We start from the raw sequence: 18,543 nt of genomic DNA, 5'->3' as shown, positions 1-18,543 counted from the left end.
GTCAGGTTTCGTTATCAACTGTGGGCAGAGCGCAGATAGCCTGTTATGTAGCTGTCTTATAAAGCTAAAAGTCAAGTATGGGCAGAGCACAGATAGCCTGTTATGTAGCTGTCTTATAAAGCTAAAAGTCAAGTATCGTTATCAACTGTGGGCAGAGCACACGTAATGGTCTTATAAAGCTAAAAGTCAGGTTTCGTTATCAACTGTGGGCAGAGCACAGATAGCCTGTTATGTAGCTGTCTTATAAAGCTAAAAGTCAAGTATCGTTATCAACTGTGGGCAGAGCACAGATAGCCTGTTATTTAGCTGTCTTATGAAGCTAAAAGTCAAGTTTCGTTATCAACTGTGGGCAGAGCACAGATAGCCCGTTATGTAGTTCTATACTGAAAACAACCAAACAAATTTTATAATAGAGAAAAAATATTCTGAATCGTATACGGACATTTAAGCTCAACCCCATGAAGAACACCTTTTTCTGTGATAACTGACATATCTGAACTGATTTTAAATATATGGTTTATGACTTGGAAACAGTTTGGCTTCTCAAATCTTGTAGTTATTTTTAATGTTTTTTATTATTTAATATTTCCTTCATTATTATGCGAATGTAGATTGCCACTTTTATAGAAATATTTCAGCTTGTAAGTAACTAAACACTATATATCTAACGTTGCACTGCTCTGACTGTGACGACATATTACGAAATACCCTATTGGTGACTCAGATATGAAACACTTCACATAGGTACTCTTATATCTGTTTTGTTCATTAAATCTTGTCGTATTTGCTATCTCATTCTACTTCAAAGTTAAGCCTTATCTTCTATTTGTTAATATGAGAGGAAAATTAAAATTAAACACATTCACGGATTTTCGATATCATTAAACAGGCTAAAGATATTCACATGTTATGGTTTGTTTGTTTGCTTATATTAATAGTTAGGCACAAAGCTACACATTAGGCTATCTGTGCCAAGTCCACTACGGATAATCGATACCCGATTTTTAGCGTTATAATTCTCTATTTTCATTGCTGAGCCACTGGAGGGCGCATTTGTCAGTAAAGACAGATCGTCACGTGAACGAGTGGATGTTCCTCCTCCTCCTCTGTATCATGTTAGGAACATACAAAAACCAATAAATAAGTACGTAAAGGCAGGTTTCTCAAAATTGCTAATTTCAACCGCTAGGGTGAGGTTTCCACCATTTGTGCTTTTTTTTTTTTGTAGTTGCCCATCTCATTGTCAGTTTTCTTCATTCTCACAAAACAAACACACAGAAAAGTCGATTTAAAAAAAAAAATCTTATCAAAATCCCAGAGCTATATATCATTGTTATACATATTGGATACCTTTTACCTTTATCATACATAATGGATACCTTTTACCTTTATCATTGTGAAAGGGAAATTTCGCCGAGTACGTGACTTGAGAACAGATTTCAGGAGGCACTAATGTACTGGTACTTTTTGTTTGTCTCTATAGTTCAGAACAAAACACAGGTCACGTGAAGTGAAACGTCAACCTTCGTTTCTTGTTCTACATGCTCTCACTGGGACAGTCTTAGAGTGATGTTTTTCAAGTCTAATGAAACGTTTTTACGTTCAAAGTATGTAGTTTATCCGAATTCGATAAAGTATAATGAAAGTGAAAAAGTATGTAAGATACCGTACGTAAAAATACGGTAGTTCAAAAATTGCTACGGACTGCATGTACACATTGTTGTTTCACTGGCAGTTGGTTGGAAAATAAATGTAAAACCTTCAATACACTATTAGGCTTAACGAAAACTCATTACTTAGTATTAATGTCTCTGAAAGCTGACAGGTGGTGGGTGAGTTAGTACGAGTATTATTTACTTGTTGCTAACTACGACTTTGTACAACTTGCTGTGCCACTGCCAAGACCAAATTTACGAATTCTAGTGCTATAAACCCTCAAACTTACTGCCGAACTACCAGAGGGCGGTTCTTTGACGGGGAGGGAGTAAATTGAATGTAAGAAACAGGGAAATGAAATTGTAATTATATTATATTTAGTTTTTTTTTTAAATTTTATTTTCATTAATTGTACCACGACTATACAGAGGAATACACTGCGGGGAATAAGACTCCATTTCGAATATATTTTTAAAAACAGTATGTGTAGCGATCGCGTATTTTATATTAAAAAATATTTTAACGTAAAAAGTTAGTTATTAATTATATAGCTTTTTATTGGTTTTATAACAAAGTCATGGTAGGTTATCTGCTGTATTCACGGTGGGGAATCGAACTCCGGATTATAAAGGAACTTAAGAAGAACAAAATCGAGATTTGATAGGGTAGCCTTGTATTAGGCTCTGGAAGAGGGAGAAGCTACCTTTTCTCGTCATTATCATGGTAAAAGAATGTGTGTGTGTGTTTTTCGTAAAGGGCTATCTGCTCAGCCCACCGAGGGGAATCGAACCCCTGATTTTAGCGTTGTAAATTCGAACCCGCGACCCTCGGATTACGAGTCGAGTACCTTAACCACCTGGCCATGCCAAACCTACCTCTACAATTTTAAGGTGTATGGTTTTATAGTGGCTTCATATTAGAAAAAGGCCCGTAATTCGAGGTTCGCGGGTTCAAATCCCCGTCATACCAAACACGCTCGCCCTTTATGCCATGTGGGCGTTATACGTGACGGTCAATCCCACTATTTGTTAATAAAAGAGTAGCCCAAGAGTTAGCGGTGGGTGGTGATGACTAGCTGCCTTCCCTCTAGTCTTACACTGCTGAATTAGGGACAGCTAACGCAAAAAATCCTCGTGTAGCTTTGCGTGAAATTGAAACCAAATCTATTAGAAAATCAGCAATTATTACACAAAGCTATGATTCAGATTATGGAACAATCTAAATATTTTCAGTAATGGAGTTCAAGAATTGTGAAAAACGATTAACAAAAGTTTCCATGTACAATCAAAATGGTAATATGGTAAATAGTCAATATATCGCAGTAAAGATTTTGATGAATTAACACCTTTTTGGTGCGAGCAAGAAGTTATATTAGGTATAAAATTATACTTTTTAAATATAGTGTTTCTTAGATTAATATTTTCTGATTTCACATCAATCAAAGTGTTGAGGCTACTTGCTATTTTTATTTTATTAAAAACAAGTGACATGAGAGTGTTCATTCTTTTTAAAATAGGTCATCCTGAGTGTTTTAGTTGTTCCAAATTCACACCAATCGCAGTTGATACTGGTTTAGCAATCAAAACACGAAAGGCATTTTTCGCATTTGTAATTTAACATCATTTCTACATTTTGCACGAAAACTTTAGATTTTTGATTTGGTTTAGAATCATTTGTTACGTTTCTATAACAAATAGACGACAAACATTCATTACGTTTACATATAACAACAATTGCTTACTGTTATTCTTTTAAACCTTACCATATAACTAGTTTCTGTTTTTTTTTCACCTGTATATTGAAATAAAGAAAATAAAAATGATACGCTATCCAGCAAGACAATATAACAAAATAAAAAAACAAACAATAACACGAAATAGTTAGTTTTCTCGCTAATAGGTAGCAGTTGGATAAATTGGGTCTATCTATGGATGACATAGTGGTATCCACAGATCAGCTCATCCCACCATGGCTAATTACCATCCCCAAATGTGACCTTTCTTTAAGTCATCTGAAGAAGACATACTATTGATTGAAAGTATCACCTTCTATTTGCCTAACATCTTTGAAACTATCCTTCCATTCTCATTTATACAGATGATTCAGAATCAGATGACTCTTTAGGGTCTCCCATTGTTTCCCATGATTCGGTTGCTGCACACAAGATCAACTCTTCAATTTGTGTGTTCACTGCCGAATTGCATGCCATTTCTCTTGCCCTGGATCACATAGAAGCTAAGCAGTACACACTATGGACTATTTATACCGATTCTCTTAGCTCTCTGCTTTCCCTGCAATCACTTCACATCAGTTCTCACCCTATTCTCGCTGATATTCAAAACCGAGTAGCCCATTTCTCTTTAACATCTACTTCTATCTAGTTCTTCTGGATACCAGGCCATGTTGGTATTCATGGGAACAACCTCACTGACACTGCTGGCACTTTCACTGCTGTGCCTGTTCCATACATGGATTATGGTCCTGTATTCAAGGTTCTGATATGTGCCTGTTGGCAGTTGACTTGGAGTGAGCAACGTGAAAACAAGCTTTTCCAAATACAATCCTTTATTGGACTTTGAGCATCTTGTTTCCACAAGACTCGGAAAGAGGACGTTGTCCTCAGTAGACTATGCATTGGTCACAGTTTTTTAACTCAACATTTTCTTTTATCTGTAACTGTTGCACTCTTGTGTTGTCTGTGACACTCAGGTCACAATAAGTCACATTTTACTGTCTTGCCATCGTTACGATTCAATGATGGCATAATTTCAGACATGTTTTGTCTCAAGGTTTACCATTAATGTTAGACAATGTCATCGATGTCATCCTGAACTTCATTGACTAATATTTTTCTTAAAGTAGAGGACACAGCAATATGTTGAAACTAGTTTTCATCTCCAAATTTTTTAATAGTGTATAATTTATTTTAAATATTTTTTATTTGCATTAATTTCACAATGTTCTCAGTAATTCCAGTTGGTGAAAGAATTGATGTCCATGTATTAAGATCTTAGATTTCTGATATTATATATGTTATGACTGTAGCAAGGTATTAGTAACATCCTAAGAAGGCTGATTGGATGTAACAGTTGTTGACTTTCTTTTGTTTGAAGGTTTTAAAATAGTGTACTGTAATGGAAATTAAAAATAACAGAAATCACTGTGGTTATATTGTTTTCAGTGCATGTAGGTTAGTGATGACAAGAAATGTTGGTCCAGTCAGGACAAGAGATGGATACAATCAACATGGTAAATTAGTTTGTGTATCAGTACATGTAATCTAGTATAGCCAAAACTTGTTGCCTAGTATAGCCAAAATTTGTTATCTAGTATAGCCAAAACTTGTAATCTACAGGGTGTTTGGAAAGTCACTGTGAACTTATATATTTACTAACAGACATGTTTCAATATAGAATACAGGAGGTAAATATGAATGACAATTATAAACAATGTTGAAAGTGACCCCCGTTGGCATCAATACAGGCCTGGATCCTTCTTATTTTGTTTCTAAACACAGCTATCAGTTGCTGGCTTGAAATAGACTGATAAAATATGATTACAAAACTGCACAGTGACTTTCTGAACACCCTGTAGTATAGCCAAAACTTGTAAAGAAACATTAGCTTTTTCTCTTATGTTGTCAAAATAACAATGTAATTATCTGTTCAGATATTTGTGACAAACATTTCTATTATCCATTAAATTGAATATTTTTGCTGTTGTTATTAAAAAAACCAACTGTGAAGTGTTTCTTGCATTTTAATTAGATTTTTATGAGTTTTTACTTCTAGTCGTTTTACTTTTGCCAATGTTTCATATTAGGTAGACTACTTCTGACTTGTGTAAAACTTTAATGTTTTGTTTTTAGCATGAATTTCACATTTAAAGTTAGTTGTTTATGTTATACAGTTCACATTCTTTTCACACAGGTTGTTGCTGTGTCAGTTACTTCACTATCAGTTGTAAATGCAAACATTAACAGCTATGAACAAAGAGTTCCACCCTGTCTTCAACTACCACATAGACAAAATGATCCAACTCTTTATTTTATGTGTTAGATGTTGCTTGTGACAATTATATGAAAGTTTCATTTTGGGCCTTATGAAGTAATTTTAATGTCAGAATTTTATTAATAAGATTGAATAGTTTTTCAACTGATTTATCTTGGAACAGAGGTAAATTTTAATACAGAAGAGCTGTGAACAAAAATTATTTTTGTGGTAAGACTAAACCAGAAATTTTCTTTACTATCAAGAGCAGAATCCTTTGTCTCTCATTAGCAGTTAACGATGGAGCTGTTAACTAGTTAGTTTATCAGTAGACAACCTTTTGTGTGGCTTTGTGCTAAAATGTGAACCAAACAATTTTATATATTTGTCCATGTTATGATGTGAATCTTTAATGTCACTTCCATCTTAAAATTAAGGTTAACACTTGATTAAGTCCTTAAATTTTAACTCCAAAATTAATAGGTCCAGAAAATTATACACTGGCTCTTCACATATGGTGTGTTTGTTTTCATGATAAGAACTTATTGACTGTTTTTATAATTCTAAATACAACATGAGGTACAATAATTGATATGCTAATACATTTTTAACTAAACACACCAACTGCATGTGTACAAACACTAGTTCTTTTACTTGAGGTATAATAATTCCTATTCAGTGTTTCTTACTGGAACAGTGTAGGGGTAAGCACCAATTAGATCTTTATTTACAAAGTTCAAGTAATATTATACCAATTTTCATTGTAAAAGGCCTGGCATCTTCTTATACACTTACCGTAATAGGACTTAACATTTTTAAACAGGTGTTCCCATAAAAACTTCACAAAATATCTACTTTGTGTGATGTCACGTATGTTGGATCTGTAGTAAGCCAGGAATTTGCCCGAAGATCTTGGTGATTTTTTTTAATACTAAAGTTTCTGCACGTGCGTGTGTGTGTGTATATATTAAACAATACAATATGATGTATTTATAAGTTTTATTTGTTTTTGATAATATTGCTTGTATTTTTGTACAAATATAAAAAAAAACAATCTACTAACAGTTACATCTGTTAAGATAAAAAACATAATTAAAATTAAACTTCAAAACTATTCTTACTGTCTGTTAGCTAAAACATTGTAGAATTAACTTACATGTTTCTCACTTAACAGAAGAGCTTTAAAACAAAGAAACTACTATTTAAAACAAGTCATTTTTCACCTTCTAAGATCAAGTTTACTGTTTATACCATGAAACTTAGCAGAAGTAAAAACCAATTCTAATTGTTAAACTTTTCTACAAACATTATATATGTTGTGTAAAAGTTAATTAATGGAATAAATAGTCTTGTGTTATTGAAACTAAAATTTCTTTTTTTAACCTCATAACTACTGTGTACATTTTATGATTTTGTATCATAAATGTTCAAAGAAAGGTTTCAGTCATCTTTAACCAGATTTATTTTTAAAAAATGTAATTAAACTTAAAAAATAACCATTAAACATTATTTGAATAACTGAGTTTTAGTACATAGCCACAGTTAACAATGTACACCTAACAAACCTAACAAAAGGGCTTTTAAGTGATACAAGTTTTGTTAATATAGAGATAAGTATATATTTCCCATGTACTGGTTACGATATTCCATCTATTATTGTCATGAATTCTTGGTCATTCCAAGTCTGGAAATAAAAATAGATTTATTCATAAATTAATCATTTGTATTCAATTTCATCTTTAACAAATTCTTCCTTCCTAATCTACAGTATTTATCTTAATTAAGATGTCACCTTTAACAGCTATACACATTTATTGCACTTCAACATAATAGTTCAGGTCCAGTTTGATTAATGTTAGTACATCAACCTATTACAATGTTTAAACTGTGAACAACAGTTGCAGAGAGTTTGTAAAGACTGTATTACAGGTGTATCACTAAGAATTTTTCCACTTGTTACTTACCCTAGGAAAGACTTAATGTTATTATCTAACAAACTGAATAACCAATCATATCATTCAGTTACTACAGCTCACATTAAACTGTTTTATCTGGTAAACCCAACAAAATAAACTATAAGACTTTCCAACCATTTCTGTGTATGTAGAGATAATATAATAATGTAACATTAGAATTTTTATCAATGTTATGGTAACTGAAAAACTTTAAAATTTTTTATTAAATCTGCATCAGTTTACTAGCCTTTAATTATTATAAAATAGAAGGTAAATTGAAATTGAGAAATCTCTCACATTAAATTACATGTTAGATTATTTATACATACACAAAACATTGGACATCCTGAAGTAAAAGTGATAACACAAGGAGTTCTAATAAATACTGTTGGGATCAAATTGTTTAGAATATTACTATTAATTCAGGGTGGTACAAGAGCAACAGGTTTCTTATATGTATAAAAATAATGTTTAGACAGTAGTGTGTTCATCCATGTAACACAGTCAACGTAATGTTACCAGATAATTCAGACTTATTGAGAAATGCCTCTGATGCTGGTCTTTAAGGATTGTACAAAAAACAGATTTATTAAGTATTGTACTCCTATTATTTTTGAATCACAACTTCTCAGGCTATGTGAAATGGCAGATTTTCATATGGAAATATGAAACTATTTTTAATGGTAGAAGAGAAACATTACTGTAAATCTGTTAGAATAATGTTGCATATTGTGTGGTTCATTTCAGCCTCACTTTAATTTTATTATTTCAGAAACTAAGTCATATTTATATTGGTTTTGTAACCAAGGATAAAATTGATATCCGTGTAATTTTCTTTTACAAGTTCAAGCTTGGTCACAATGCAGTCATAGCAGCTCAGTATCAATCATGCATTTGGTGATGGCACAGCTAATGAGCACATAACACAGTGTTGGTTTAGGAAATTTCACTTTGGTGACACAAACCTTCAAAATGAGCCTCGAGGTTGCCCAGACAGTTATTAAGAAGGAAAAATTGAAAGCCTTAGTTGAATCAGATACCTGTTGAACTGAGAAAACTTGCTGACAAACTTAAAGTTAATTATTCAACAGTTTTCTGACATCTTGAAGTAATTGGTAAGGTGAAAAAGATGAGTACCTCGTGAAACAACTGAAAACCATCAAATGAGTTGAAATATGTTCCTCATTCCTTACTTGTAACACAAACAAACTCATTTTTCTATAAAATTGTCACCTGTGGTGAAAAATGGACTGTTTATGACAATGAATGATGATCCAGACAGTGGGTTGAATATAAAGGATTACCAAAACCAGATCTTCACCCTTAGAAGCTTATGGTCAGTGTTTGGTGGTCATCAGCAGGTTGTAGTCCATTATTCATTCTTAAACCCAAGAGAAATAATGACAGCAAAGAAATGTTGTTGTGAACTTGAAATTCTGCATCAAAAGTTGTCACGAAAACATCCAGCAATAGTCTTGCAGTGGATTCTTACCACTTCATGACAATGTTTGACCTTATGTCTTGTGCATGACTGTCCAAAAACTAAACAAATTTCAGTACGAAACTTTATCTTGTCCACGATATTCACCAGATCTTTCCCCTACAGATTATCACCTTTTTTAACATTTGGACATTTCTGAAAGGAATAAATGGTTGCAAACCAAAGGTCAATTGAAAGTGCCTTTAAAGATTTAATTGCACTAAAGGATATCCAGTTCTTTATAAAGATAGTATTTATTAACTTTCAACTAATTGGCAGAAGTTTGGGTTTAAAGGAGCTTATTTTGATTAAATAAATTAAAGAACAAAAAGATATACTTGTTTCACATCTTCATTTAAAAATCCAACATTTCATATGCAACAGCCTGATACAAGCTAAAAACTTAAGTAACTTATTTCCTAGACAAGGAGTCGACCTTACCTTATCTGATAATGTACAGATTTAGCTAATTAGAAAAATTATATGAAAGATGTAGTAAGGTATTTCAACACTTAAATATTTACTTTTTTACTATCATTGTACTAAAGATAAAATATTTCAGTAACTTAACTGACAATAAGACACAGTCTGTTGTGTTTGTGGTAAACTGTTTAAATACAGTTACCTTGACTATAACTTAACAGTGATTATTCAGTGTGTTTTTCACAGCTTTCAAAAATAAAATATAATATTCCTTTTGTAATAATATAAAGGATACTAAAGTTGTAGATAATCAGTTGATGTACATAATTTATTGTTATTGCCAAGATATGTTGACACAAAATAGGTTGGTTGTAACAGCTACAGCAAGTTACCACTAGAAAAATGTCTTTTTCAGTTGCAGTACCAGCTTAAAGCTGCTCTATTATAGGCTTAGTCCTTCCCTTCATAGAACATGTATACATTTTGTATATTTACTCTGTAGTTCATAACCCAGTCATTAAAACTTTTATCAAATATTTCACTCACATGAAATCATGAAAGGTAGTTGTTCCAAACTTCAATAAATCAGTGATAAACAACAGTGCTGGGGTTCCTCTACAGATGTTCAGGGGTCCTGTAGAATGCAAGAGTTCACATATTACAATTACTATGTGAATACATCATATTTCTTTGTTACTGTGGTGTGTTTCATAATGACACAACACTATATTGTTCTAAATTAGTAACTAGATTAGATATAAACTTTAAATATTTGAGACAGCACACTTCTCTTTATGTGTGCTCCAGTAATCATTCATGTATGTGTGTCTGCAGGTATATACCTGCATTAAACATATGTATTCTGTCTATAATTACTGATATCATATTGTAGTGATGTTTTTTTAATGAATGTTGTGTCAGAAGAGTTTTGTGGATACACAGAGGTTGAGGACCACCAGTTTACAGTATCATCTTAGTCATGGTATAGAAACTAGATCTACAACTTCTGAATCAAAATATATATATTCTAAGGACAAAGAAAACTGAAATTTTACTGTTTCAAACAAAAGTCCATTATGATACTTGTATAGGTATGAAGTAATGAAGAAACCAAGTACAGTATCATGATTAAAGTTTGAACAGTTTTCCAAATTCATGGTACATATATCAACCGATAGCTCATATTCAGAAGCTGTTACTAATGTTAAGATTGCATCTTTTAAACTAGTTAGTGTATTACCTAGTGTAGGTACATGTATTTAACAAAATCTTCACTAAGAAACATTAAAGCAACCAGGATGTAAAATGCCACTCCCTCTGCACATTTTTGTGTTAAAGAGGTTCAAGAGGTGTGTGTAAATAAAATATACATTGAAGACAAAAAAAAAAAACTTTAAAAGTAAACTTATCAAACGAACTTTAATTCTGTAACTTAAAATCAGGAAATCATGTCACATAAATATTCAAGATATCTTTCATTGTAAAACTTAAAGGCCTGTTGTTAAACAAAATGCCAATTAAAAGTATGTCCTTATGAAAATAACTGGTCAACATCTAAGACCATATGGTTTCCCCATTCATGTTATTGCCAACAACCATTTCTCTGTTGGTAACTTCAAAATCTAAGGATTAAAATATTACATTCACAAGGAATTTTACTTTGTAGTTGGCTTTTCTGATCCAGAAGGCATGGTCCATTCTCAAGTATTTCTTTAGTTATGACCAATGAAAGTACAAATATTGTATGGATTAAATAATTCATGAGGAACTTCACATGAGATAATCTAATCTTTCTGCCAACTTTTTTTCCTATCTGTGAAATTATCAGACTGTGAGCTACTGATGAGGCTGCAGTGTCTACACATTAAACACATTTTGTTTCAGCTTTCTTGTTGTCAGTTAGATTTTGTTTTCTACTTAACAACTCTATTACAAAAGTTAGAACACAGACACAGAAAAATGAGATTCTACACCTATTCCAGAGTTCTGAAAAACTTGATTGTAAATGCAAATTGGTTTCCATTGCCATGTTATTCTTAACCACCTGCAAACAATGGATAATTATTACCACAGTTGCATACATCAAAGCAAATGACTTATCAACAAAGTTTTTCTATACAATTCACCTCAGTTTTGGCTCCTGAATGAAGAATTGGAGATACAGTATCACCATAAAACACTAATTATACAGCTTATTTCTGTGAATGCCAGCCTTTAAAACCATTTCTCCTCGCTCGACTACAACTACCTTATTAATCTGATTGGTCACTTTAACATTAAATTACTGCCAAATTGAACAAGCCAAGTTGTAAAACTAAAACTCTTTGCTTAATACAACCTTGAATAATACACAAACAGGAATATTTTAAACTTTGGTGAAGTAAAACTAAAGGGTTGAACTCATAGTTATCTCATAAACTAAACCTCACAGTCTACATATTTCAGTTAGATTACTCACAAGTATTTTCTAATGTACAGAAGAAACCAATCAGTTCAAATGGAAATTACACAGATAGCCAATACCTATTGTCCTTCAGTGGCTCAGTGGTATGTCTGCAGACTTACAATGCTAAAATCCAGGTGCTGGGCAGAGCACAGATAGCCCATTCTGTAGCTCTGTGCTTAATTCAAAACAACACCTATTATGTGGTAACGTAAAATAGGAGAAAAAGAAAACTACAGTGGTTTGGGCATATAATAATAAAACCAGACATCTTTGTAAGTACCATCCAGTATGGGGGTCTGAAAAGAAAAAAACAAGACCAAAAACAAACTTTGTGACCAACAAAAAAGAAAAACCAAGACATTGGTGATAGAATGCATGGAAAGGTGACAGAGAATCGGAAAACCTGGATAGTTATAACAGCTAAATCAAAGGTGCTCCAAATATTGCAACAATTGTGGACTTGACTTGGATTACTTTGAATGTATCAATCACAACATCACTGCATGATGTCACATCCAGGACAAATCACAGCAAGAGTTATTCTTTCAAACCAATGCATTAATAGGTAATTAAATACTTAAAAACACAGAACAGTAATTAAAACTTGTGTTCACCTTTTCAGTAAAACCAAACAATATTCCATCCCTATATGGACCACAAGATATTAGGCACACTGTTTCATTTATCTACCACAATAAAAGAACATCTTTAAATAAACATTCTGTCTTCTTGATAAACACAGTAGTAGTACAATAACAACTTCTGAAAAAAATTTACGATACAAAATATGATATGTTTCCTTAACCCTAGCTTAGCTGATAGAACCATCATGAGGTGATTGTAAATACCACAGACTTTTGTGTGATGTTCACCTCTTCACAGTTTAATATTTACACATAAAATGTTACCAGGTATTAAAATAAAGTGTGTCAAATGTTCTTATGATGGTTGTTAATTATTTTCACTGTAAAGGCCAAACTGATCATATTTTACTGGCATGTGAAATGTACAGTTGTCTTGATTTTTGTTTTTCCTTTGCTTTTCTTCTATATAAATCAACTACCTTGAACCAGACTGCTTTTTATTACAATAACAAATATTTTAATATTAATGCTTTGTTATCCTGTGAAGAAACAATTTAATCAAACTCTAGAAAAATTACAACAAAATGTTAACCATTGTTACTAAGCAAAGCAAGACACAAAAAGTAAATTAATGTCTTGAAAAATCTAGAACATCTGTACAGGTGATAAAAAGTTTCAACTGAAGAAACTAAAGAAGGATATAAAAAGGGATATCACTATAAAAAGATATTCTCGAGTGAACTGATTTCCTCCAAGACAGAATAACTGAAAATATTAACACAAACTAAATTCTTTGACCCTGACAGAGTTTGATAAAGAATGAGGCTGATCAAAATAAAACTATATACATATATATAAAACTAACACAGACCCTAAGGTATTACTTATATAGATGCAAGATAGTGCCTTTACCAGAAACATCTATTATACTTTAACTTGAAGCAACTGTTCAACCTGATAAATATGACACTGTATGGAAAAAAACCCAATGCTATGTATTACAAAGAAGCTTGTACTACCAACATGGCTATCATTCCTACTGTAACATAAAGGAAACTTCAGCCTCAAGGTATCACCTGATCTGCCAGTGAAGGTCTTTTGCAATTTTCATTTACCAGGTATGACCTTGTAGAAATATTTCCCATAAGACAATGGTGGTATCTTGGGTAAATTACACAGAATAATTGGCAGTTAGAGTAAAATGAACCTTTTTGATCAATATTCTTTGTGAAAATTGTAAATAAATGAATAAATGAAAATTTTGAAGAAAAAATTCATATCTAATTAAGAGTATCAAACACAGTTTGTCTACATTCTACAAAATTTTTAAATTTCACAACAGAATCATAAAAGTATGTTCATAATCCATTACAGATAGTTCTAGATCTGACCTGATCTCACTTCAGACTTAAATGTCAAAACTCATTGTCTGTGAATTAACACACTCATCAACACATTCCAGCATCGGTATTATAAAAACGTGTGCCTTTAATCCATCATTTTAGTACCATCAGTAAAATTAGATATTGTACTGCTTACACAGTAGTACGTAACATACATAAAATCAAGACAAGGATGGCACTAAAAGTACATCAAAATACAAAAGGTGTTTATTTATCTGCTATAAACATTCAACAACAATTATAATAGCTCTAAGTGATTATTCCAATAAACAGTTAGATCTGCTGTAGTAATAAAACTTATTATTGACTTCACTTTGTGTTTTCTTGAATTTCTTTTCTTCAAAGATGTTTTTTTTTTGCCATTATTTAATTTTATCAAACTGAGATATTTTAATGTCTTGGAACTATGAGTTGTTATTCAAATATGTGTCTTCTTTCAGTTCCCAAAAAAATTTTTAGTATTGTATTTAACTATTTTTTTCCATAAGCAGGCCAATCCTATATACCCACCTTAAGTAAGAACACTACTCTTACAGCCATACCACACCTAACCATACTAGTAGCCTCCACTGTACTACTGCCAATTATGGTGAACTTGTTCAAATTTGTTAATAATCTACTTCTACCTAAAACAATGCTATAAATATTTGGTTATGGTTATAAGTAACACAGACTTATCTGTTAATTTTTAAATGTAGATCAAAAACACTTAAATCTTTGCTATACTCTAATCAAAAAACTATATTAATTTTAAAAGAATCCAATTAGAAAGTCTGATACATAATACTAACAGTATGACCATCTTTAAAAAAATGTTCAAAAGGTTAGTCCAGTGTATTGGAGAAGGAATGTTGACTATAATTCCAAACTTACTCTGTGCATTTGTTTCTACCTCTCTCGTTGTTGGATACTGAACCACTATAGAGCACATGTTAACTGTTCTACAAATAAATCAAAGAAAGTTCTTTAAACTACAGAATGAGAATTTTGATGTATTTACAGAAAATTATCTACAGTGTTCTCTATATAATACTGAAAATAGTCTGTGAATACAAGTAGTATCCCATAAATATCATGCAAAAAGCTTTAAAACTTTTTAGTTAGAAAATGGACAATCCAAACTTAACACAAACCATCATTATGTGGCTGCTTTAGGCAGAGCATTGTTATTTCAAAGATGTCCTGTCGAACATACTGTTAGATTGTGTCCGGGCCCCCTGCTAGTACAGTGGTAAGTCTACAGATTTACAACGCTAAAATCAGGGGTTCGATTCCCCTCGGTGGGCTCAGCAGATAACCTGATGTGGCTTTGCTATAAGAAAAATGCAAGATTGTGTCTGTAATACAGAGGTGTCAGTTAATCTTGAACAATGTCCATTTTATAGTGAGCAATAAGAATATAAGGCTTCAACTGACAGCAGAGTTTGTGGATACTTGTATGAAAAGTATCTGATAAAATTGACAGGCATTTATATACAAATGAAACATTACAGCACACTAAACACTTGTTGCCTGAAGAATAACATTCAGCACATCTGGTTAACATCATCCATACTGAGGAACCTATATGTAACTTTTGTATTTAGAATTAAAGCTTGGATAAGTAAACTAGTCCAAAAACTGTGACATTTTTCATGAGTTCAGTTATTTAAGAATTTCAACTCAGAAAAGGTGCATATTAAAAGAGAATTACTTTTAACAACAATGTATAAATCTTAATTTTACTTTTTTGACTCACTTTCATAAAACAATATTGATATGATGTGTCTGTGAAAGTCACAAAAAACAACAACTAATGTTTAATAACTGGAAATAAAAAAAGCACTTGAAATGCAACACTGCATTGTATAAAGATGACAATATTATTTTCACCTCTCTAAGTTAGTTATACCTATACACTGCACAGGCAGATATCATTGGTAAATAATGAGCTATCTGTATTCTCTAACTCTACATAAAACAAAGAACCATCAAGTTCTTCAAGACCATCTTTATACACCCGCCCTTTAAATATAACCTTTATTTTTCAGTAAATCATAGATTTCCATCTTAAGCTATCTATAAATGCCAATTTCTACTAGTGCCAATGGCAGCTTATTCCATAATCCAAATTACCATTTTAAAAACATTAACTGTGTTAACTGGAACCTAGCATGCCTTCTTTCCCAAATCTTAAATTGTGACACACTGAATAATTACCTTCAGAATATATCACATATACTGATTTCCAGTTCAGAAATTATTCAAATTAAGTTACTCAGATTATTTGCCAACACAAGTCAAATTTTATATGGTTAAATAATGTTTATTGTTATCTATAAGCAATTATTACACATTTGTAAGTATACCACATTTTTCTAGTTCAATCCATGCAAATAGTTAACACAAGTATTGACACAATCTGCTACTTTAGGTTTATTTTTTCACATTTAACAAAAAGACCAGTCAATATTGGATGGTTGCCAGTATTTACACCAAATCATTGAGATTTGTTGTAATCTCTTCCCCAGTTCCTTTGGAATTCTGTAAATGTCAAAACAAGAACATATCACCTGTTTATACACAGTATTTAATGACACAGGCTTACAATGGTTTGCCTTGAGATGTTTACATGGTTTACAGTAATACCTGTACATTGAATTTAAAAATGATATCCATTTTTCTCTATCATGTACAGATTTGTCACAAAGTGTCACATGTACTCCTACATCAATGAAACATTTTCATTGAAGTCAGGCCAAAATTGGTTAGGCTTCAAATATTAACATCCACTAGCTATAGATTTTTCTGAACTAATTTTGACGTGAGAGTCTCATTGTTTTAGAACCCACAAGAAACGCTACACTAGTATGTAAACGTCTAACAGACCACATGACATGTTATTCTAAACAGTATTCGTTTGTATGTAAATTTAACATTATTTTTTCTTTTCAACATTACTTGTTAACTGCTATGGCAACAAGAGGTTGTCAAATGACCCAAACATATTCAAAAGAAACTAAATTACTAAAAACAAAGAGACCATAAAGTACCATTAAAAGCTACAATTACTCTTAATATACCACATTATGTAACTTTTAAAATAGCACCAATATTTGCATTTTACCTATTGAAAGCGTAAACTTCGATTGAATAACCAGCTATTATAATGGCATTCATGTTTCTTCATCAAAAGTTCTCCAATTTATTTAACACATTGGTTCCCACACGACCTTGGGGATAACACAGTTTATATATTTTTGAACCATATTTATGTGCCTTCCCGGTTTATATTGACGAAACAAAAGGCGACCTCGTCATGCCACCATAGTTTTATCTACCGCAGTGCATTCACCTGGAATATTAGTTCGTGTCAACTTTTTTCAAGAATCTCAAGTAACCTTCTAATTTTTCCTAAACGATCTCTCCCAGTTGTTTGATTATCTGCAAAATGAACAAAACGCAGGAATGCTTGAAATCTATTTCTTGTTATTATTCGTGGTATGCAAGAATTCCTGTAGAAGAGATCTTTCTGCCAGCAGTATGCAATCTTTTGGTATCTCACAAGTTCCACGTACATAATAATTCCAATAAACTTTATTTCTTCACAATTAGTATCTTTCCACATGCTTATCTTCGTGTTACCAGCTGCCTTAATTTGGTGATAATTGAGATTTGTTTGCTGAACTATAAGATTATAAATTTGATCATTGACCATAAACTCAAACACGTCGAAAGGTGTTACTATAGCATTTGTAGATGATTCATAACTTGGAGAAATAAATGAAAAAGTTTTTTTAGATGGAACTGTTTCCTGGCGCCATCTATAAGATGGAGTGTGCTGCTAGGCATTACCATCAGTTTCAGTTTCAGACTCTGCATTTTCAAAACCCTCAGATGTGAGGACTTTTTCATCTTGTGAGTTGGAAGTTCTGCTCCTAGAAGGTTCATAATCTGAATCTTCATAATATTTATTTTCAGTTTCTGAATTTTCCTCAATTTGTGAAGAATCTAATCTTGATTTTCCTTTTTTTTTCAGAAGAATTAAAAAAAATTACTGGTACATCAGATTGGAGACCGGCATTGCCAGGTGGTTAAGGCGCTCTACTCGTAATCCGAGGGTCGCGGGTTTGAATCCCCGTCTCACCAAACATGCTCGCCCTCCCAGCCGTGGGGGGTGTATAATGTGACGGTCAATCCCACTATTCGTTGGTAAAAGAGTAGCACAAGAGTTGGCGGTGGGTGGTGATGACTAGCTGCCTTCCCTCTAGTCTTACACTGCTAAATTAGGGACGGCTAGCGCAGATAATCTTTGAGTAGATTTGCGCGAAATTCAAAACAAACAAACAAACATCAGATTGGTTGAAACTCATATTTCAATATGTCTTATAGAAAAAAATATCTGAAAAAAAAAAAATTGTTATATATAGATTCAGATGCCAAAAATTTTATGTTTCTGAAATTCTAGCACAACCCACGGATTAATCATGTGGGACAGTAAGAATGAATGCGTTCTTGAGCCCCAAGCCACCCATCCGAGGTTCATGGGTCAAAAACAACCTTTACGACGTCTTTGACTCATACCTAATACAATATAAAAATTTGACACTCTTCCTAAACAAATTAAT

General features: G+C 32.4%; 1 long non-coding RNA gene and 1 pseudogene across 11 annotated transcripts in view; one reads left to right on the top strand and one right to left on the bottom strand.

The window, feature by feature from the left end:
- The window catches only part of LOC143257250 (histone-lysine N-methyltransferase SETMAR pseudogene), a 54,749-nt pseudogene extending 47,796 nt beyond the window's left edge, over positions 1-6,953 (top strand). Inside the window, exons 2-3 of one of the 3 annotated variants that reach the window (XR_013031743.1) lie at positions 4,838-4,905; positions 6,469-6,953. The product of XR_013031743.1 is annotated as a histone-lysine N-methyltransferase SETMAR pseudogene, transcript variant X3 (transcript). Of the gene's footprint in view, positions 1-4,837; positions 4,906-5,585 lie in introns of all 3 variants that reach the window. The other 2 variants (XR_013031742.1, XR_013031744.1) reach the window with 2 other exon arrangements.
- A 136-nt stretch (positions 6,954-7,089) lies between these two features.
- Positions 7,090-17,670, bottom strand: LOC143257251 (uncharacterized). Of its 8 annotated transcripts, none has more exons than XR_013031748.1 (4): positions 17,043-17,670; positions 15,070-15,248; positions 10,050-10,137; positions 7,090-7,329 (listed from the first exon to the last, which is right to left on the bottom strand). It is a non-coding gene; the product is annotated as an uncharacterized LOC143257251 (long non-coding RNA). The 8 variants fall into 8 exon arrangements; XR_013031749.1 differs by lacking the exons at positions 15,070-15,248; positions 17,043-17,670 and adding exons at positions 12,564-12,635; positions 13,446-13,573; XR_013031746.1 differs by lacking the exon at positions 15,070-15,248 and having other exon boundaries at positions 17,043-17,612.
- Positions 17,671-18,543: the final 873 nt, after the last annotated feature.

The sequence above is a fragment of the Tachypleus tridentatus genome, chromosome 7 (genome assembly GCF_004210375.1).
Source record: "Tachypleus tridentatus isolate NWPU-2018 chromosome 7, ASM421037v1, whole genome shotgun sequence".
Classification (NCBI taxonomy): domain Eukaryota; kingdom Metazoa; phylum Arthropoda; class Merostomata; order Xiphosura; family Limulidae; genus Tachypleus; species Tachypleus tridentatus.
Note: the sequence above shows the minus strand (reverse complement) of the source record. Positions and strands in the feature narration are given on the sequence as shown.